The sequence below is a fragment of the Drosophila novamexicana genome, unplaced genomic scaffold (assembly GCF_003285875.2).
Source record: "Drosophila novamexicana strain 15010-1031.04,08,12 unplaced genomic scaffold, DnovRS2.1 tig00000485-arrow-pilon, whole genome shotgun sequence".
Lineage (NCBI taxonomy): Eukaryota > Metazoa > Arthropoda > Insecta > Diptera > Drosophilidae > Drosophila > Drosophila novamexicana.
The window spans coordinates 803,671-810,009 of NW_020824808.1; positions in this window are offsets into that span (position 1 = coordinate 803,671).

A 6,339-nucleotide genomic window follows, 5' to 3' on the forward strand; every position below is an offset into this window, starting at 1 on the left:
TTGAGGAATTTCTCGGAAAAATATTTAGATGAGCTGTCTGCATTATCTGAGTAAAAAAGAGCTGATCAAAGCTCTATAAATAAATCTGGTTAATATAGTAGCTCAGCTAATTAGCAAAATATCTTAAAAAATAGTTTACAATTTAAATAATTATTAAAAATTTATCATTTAAAGCAAAATAATTACAGATTAAATGTTAAGAGCATTTTGGTTTTTAATAAAACTAATTTAACCAAATTAATATAAATAAATTAATAATAACAATAATAATCATATTGAAAACTGTTTGCTTTTTAATGAAATAAATATTAACAAATTAATAAACTGCATATCTAAATATATATTTATAAATTAAAAATAATGAAATTAATAATGTTAATGTATATATATATGTCTCAAAAAAAAAAACATAAATGTTAATAAATCAATAATAAAACAATAAAAAAAAGTTTGGTTCCAAAAAATAATAATAATAATAATATAAGTAAATTATTTATAATAATACTCATACTATAAAATGTTTAGTTTTTAATAAAATTAGTATTAAGAAATTATTATTATTATTTTTACAAAATTCATAATAATAATATTAAAACGTTATAAATAATAAGCTGTGTTTTTTAACAAAATGAATTTTTAATACATTTTTTATAACACTCATTTAAAAATAAGTTTCAATTTTAATAAATTATAATGTTCGAGAATATTAAAAATATTATTAATATAACTTTAAATAATAATGCTCATATTAAAAGGTCTGCAGTTAAATAATTAATAATAAATTATTAATAAAAAAAAAACATTATCAATAATAATTCTCATATTCAAACTAATTCTTAGTCTTAGACGAACTTTCGCTCTTTCTCTCTCTCGAATGCCCGCAATTAACTCTGCAATTTCTAGCACTCAGCTTCTCAGACATATGTACATAAAGTATTTGCTTTTAATTTCGCTGGCTTTTCCTTTCTTTGCATTTCTATATTTATATTAATACGCATCTTATGCGTCGTTTTAAGTGATTGGACGTGGGAGCTTCAAGGCGTGGGCACGAGTCGCTGTCACCAACGTCGTCGGCAGAACCAAATACCTCATTCGTCAATAAAATTGTGTTTCATTATGAAGCGCCTGCTTGGCCGGTCAGATCAAAATATGGTTATTATTATTAACGCTAAATATTGTGAACATCTTAATTTACATATAAATTCGTCTGAGAAAAATATTTTGTACAAAAATGTATTGCCTTATCGGGTAATATTACTTAAAAATCTCGTTTGTCACGCGTGTAGGGTATCACGACTGTGCTCTTAATATGCCGCACTTTTCAAGTGTAATCAAATTTCGGATACGCATTTTGTTGAACATTTTTTTACAAGTTTTTGAACAATATGTTGATTGTATTGGCGAACTTTCTGCTCTGTAGCTCGATGTCTAGCTGGCTCGAGGTTGTTTTATTTTTTTATGAATACTTTATACTACTTTTATAATAAATAAATAATAATTATTATATGTATGCACGAACCGTATGACGTGGAGTTTCTCAGAAATGTTTAAGGTAAACATTGGTTAAGAATATATAGTTTTATATTATTCAAAAATATGTTCAATGTTAAATAAAATAAACTGGCTGTGGCTAATATCCGTATTTCTTTAAGGTTTTTGCATATTAAAGAAAAAAAATCTTCATAGGGGAGCTATAAGAAGTATATAACTAAAGACTATGTTTCAGAGGGATATTGATGCTTACTTTATGGCCGGCTACAGGGCATCCCCCTGTGAGGCGCACTCGATTTAACTCTCTTGTTGGAACAAGATTTATGCGAATGCGAGGTATCACACCTTTATGTGCGTCTCGATTTATTTATAGGCATCGAGAAAGCCGCACAGATTTGTCAGTTCATTAAAAATGAAGCTATGTAAATGTTAATGAATTTAATGTGCATGTGAACGGTGACCACAACTGTCAGATGATTTGGCCATTTGGACAGGTGGACAGGAGGACAGTGGACAAGTGGACAAGCGGACGATGCCGACCAGAAGTTGTCAACCGTGCGGTTGGCAAAATTTATGGCCATTCTTTATGTGGGCGCGTGCGAAGTGCACAATTTTCACCTCACTAATTTTGCGCTTTGCATTCGCAATGCAAACGCGGCTGGCAAATGCAAGAGTTTAACAAATTGTGCGGAAATAAATTTAAATAAATGCGAACATGGCGACGCACGCAGCGAACGCAATCGAAACTTTGCCAATAAAGGCGGCTTATCAGGCTGAAGGCAATGCGAATGGCAATGGAATTGGAATTGGAAATGGCATCGGAAAAGATATACGCAGCGGACATGGCATAAACAAGCGGAAAATGCAAGCAAATGCAAATGGGAAAAGCGCTAATGGAAATTGCTTGCGCTGCGACTGTCGAAATATCTAAGCCATTTGCCAGCTCGGAGCTCGGACTATTAACTTTGTTTTTACTACAAACCGAACCTTGAACCGAATTAGCAGCACAAGGAAACAGTCGAAACCTGAAACTTGAACCTCAATTTATTTAAATACATTTTTGAAACACTTTGAAAATTTTAGTTAACCGTTTTCTGCAAATTTACCGAAATTGCGGGTGGAATTTCTAAACACAAGTAAATTTAAGATCAATCGGACAAAACTTAGAGCTTTCCGTTTTCTAGAATACCTATACTTGGCGAAAAGTATAAAACACGCCTCCAATGAATTTTCTAAAGGATCTTTGCGAATTTGCGCATCGGCTTACACTTCTTAATTCAACTTCTTAACCCACACTTTTGATCTTAGAGGAATAGATTTGGCGACAAGAGTTTTCATAAAGTTTCTTAGAAATGAATTGGAGCTCGAAACATGACGTATCTAAAATATTTGACCCTCATTCCCACCCAGGAGTTTTGAATCTTTCGAAAAATGTGAAACATCCCTGAAATGAATTTGAACAAAGATCTTTGGTAATGATTTTGGAAGCCGTTTGGCTGTTGCACGTTTTTCAAGTTATTTCCACACTTGCGGATGGAATTTGCCAAGATCCTGTCATAGCGTGCACCTTCCTCATATAAGGTAACTAGTGTTAAGATTTCAGCTTCCTAGCTCTAACGTTTTTCGTCGTGCTTGGATCATCAATCAGTCAGTCAGGACAAACAGCTGTATATATAGAGATAACAATAGCTAGGTGAATAGATGTATAAAAACGAGGTTCACGAAGCGAACCTTCGCAAAGCATTGATTTTAGCCTCGAACTGAGTCACCCTGTTGACGGTAAAGATTTTCATTACGCATACGCAAAATTAAGAATACGCAGTGTGTGTGCAAACAGTCAAACGCTTTGCGCAATGAGCCGAATTTGGCATTCGAATTAGCAGTTGACTTTAACTGAGCATTGCATAATGGTATTCCCTTGAATGCTACTTTCCAAAAGCACCATTTGTCGCATTCGCCATTTGTTTGGCTATTTTTCTACTTTTTTTGTGTGTGTATTTATGGCCTTGTTTGTTAAACGAAAAACAAGCGGCCATAAATCAAATGTCATATGCTGGCCACACAGGCAATGGCTCTGCAATACCCCCTCTGCGAAAAACCTCCAAGCAATAATGTTATAAAAAATAAATACACTGAACACAATTCAAAAGGATTTTAGATTTAAGATATAGTTAGGATAGAAAAGCGAATTTTAGCATTCAATTAAAATGATAAACATGAATTTGAAGAGCAATTCATTGCGCCTTTGGTTTAGAGTTCAGTCACATCGCGTATACGCCGTGTGTGGCCACACAGACGTCTGCACATGTGTGTGTGTGTGTGTGCATGTGTGGGAGTGCTCTGTGTCATTTAATTACAGAGAGTCGCATCATTAAAGCCTTTTTATTGCACTTCTTTGGCAAAGAATTTTACGGCCAACGACATGAGCCGCAGTTTTATGCCATTTTATGCATTTTTGCACACACCCACAACTACACACAATATAAACACAACAACAGACAGCAGACAGGCAGATAGCAGCTACATTCTGTTCACAGTCAGCCCCACACACACATAAACATACTGCACATATGTGAGTGTGTGTGTGTGGATTTGAGTGCGTGTATCCCAGTGTGTACTGTGGCATATAAAGCTACGCATCAGCAGTTGTCTGTCCATATCGTAAATATAGCTCCGCAAATATGTAAACGAGCCATGCATAAAATTGCCGAGCTGCCAATGTCTATAAAACTAAAAGTTGTAAAATTCAGATACAGCGTTCCATCAGCAAACGAATAAAACGAACTACTCAAAAGTAGATAAATACATTGAGAACTATTGAACGTCGAAATGAAACAGATACGCTGAAATATTTGGAATATTAAGCATTTTAATGCTTAGCTAATTGATTTATGGTTTTTAAATACTTTGTTGGCGGTGGAAAAAACTTGGGAAGTGTCCATTGAAAACATTTAATTACAAATACTGTGAAGTATCTTTTGGGCGTATAGAGAGTATTCACAGTCCGTTAGAGAATGCAATAAAATATGAATAAACGTAATACATAAAATAAAAAATATATAGAGCATATATATAATAATATAAAAAAAAAAAATGAAAATATAATTTAAAATAAAAAATATTGTCTAGTTTTAAAATTAATTGATCATATATTAAATATTAATATAACAATATAAATAATAGCTAATATTTAAAATATTCCATAATTTACAATGTTCCATAATTACAATTGAAGAATCAACAAAAAAATGTCTACGCAAGTACTTAGAGAATACATGAATTATTAGCTAGTATATTAATTACAGAGTATCACGTAGTTGAGTGGCTTCGACTGCTACATTTTGCTCGTTTCTCTTAATAAACACTTTTAAATTTATTCTGGAATGTGTAAGCCGTTTTTTTTTTTATAAAAACAAATGCGTAGAATAATTTAAATCAAAAAATCTTAAAAATGACTAATACACAAGAAATAATAAAAAAAAAATATATATATATAAAATGTAAATGAGCGCTGTATAAACAGAAACCCTCATTCATTAATTTAGTTTGTTTATAAAAACTCGTCTATGAATTTTTCAGCGCCGGAAAGAGGCCCATCAACAAGATGTTATAAGCACGATAAACATTCGCTTGCTTGGGCAAAGGAATATATATATTTACAAAATGAACCATTTGATAGTATTTGTTTAAGCATTTGGCGAATTTAAGCTACGACCACGCCTTGGCTGAATCGATAGTTGGCCATAAAAAGTGCTTAAAGTGTCGCATGGCCGGGCTCAAGTGCCGCTAATTAGTGCCACAAGACAGGCACCAGGCGCCGTTGGCAGCCGTCTCTGGGCCTATTCGCAACTGACAATTTAATTTTTACGAGGCGCTTAATGTGCCTTTAATTACAAAACCAAGCAACGCAGGCCGCTTGATTGAATATTTGCGCCGAATTAAGATTAATGGGCAGGGCAACCCGCTGGCTTCGGCAGGATGTTGCTATTATTAACACAACATAAATAAGGACAACTGAAGCCGGCGCTTCCGGCGGCTGTCTTATCTATGGTGAATTGGTGCCCGCAAGAGCCGCCAACTAAATGTTGCCGCCTGGCAACAGACGCGCCTCTTTGAGCCGGTTAAAGCAATAACAAAATAAAATATTAATCACTTAGTCCGTGGAGCGTTGTGCTTTCTTTTTTGTACAGTCAAGGGCAATGGCAATTCAATTAGCAACTAATGAAGTAATTTCAAGTGTTTGCGAATTGCCTTACGCACGATCCATAGCATTAAATTTAATTACATTACGCATCAACAGGTTTGACGTCATAAAAATGCCAATGCAGGCCAATATAAAATCAAGGGTCACTGCTATTGACTACCACTCACACACACACAAACACACGAACACCCAAACACTCACTTACATGCACAATTAAGAACTCAATATGCGCGCCATTTTAGATGAAAGATAGCCGGCAACGCGCAAGTCAATGCCCGAACCTGACAATGGGGCGTATGAGCGATGCCAAAAGCCAGTTAAATGGCTAACAAACGAGTTTCATGACAATCTCTTTGGCATTTGTTTATACTACAGGCAATAATATAATTTTTATTGATAGCCAGACAATAGACCAAGTATGCATATTTATTTATAATGAACTGCACGCATATGCATGTGCACACGGCAAAAACTAGAAAAAAGTTTATGGCTTTAATCAAGACACATCTTTGGATTTATGCAGCCTGACGCCTTGTATAGAGACACACAAGAATATAATATATGGCTTTGACATATAATAAAATATTAATTGTTTAATTAATTCGCGGCGTAAAATCCATTAAAGTCAACTTGAAAAAAGCTTA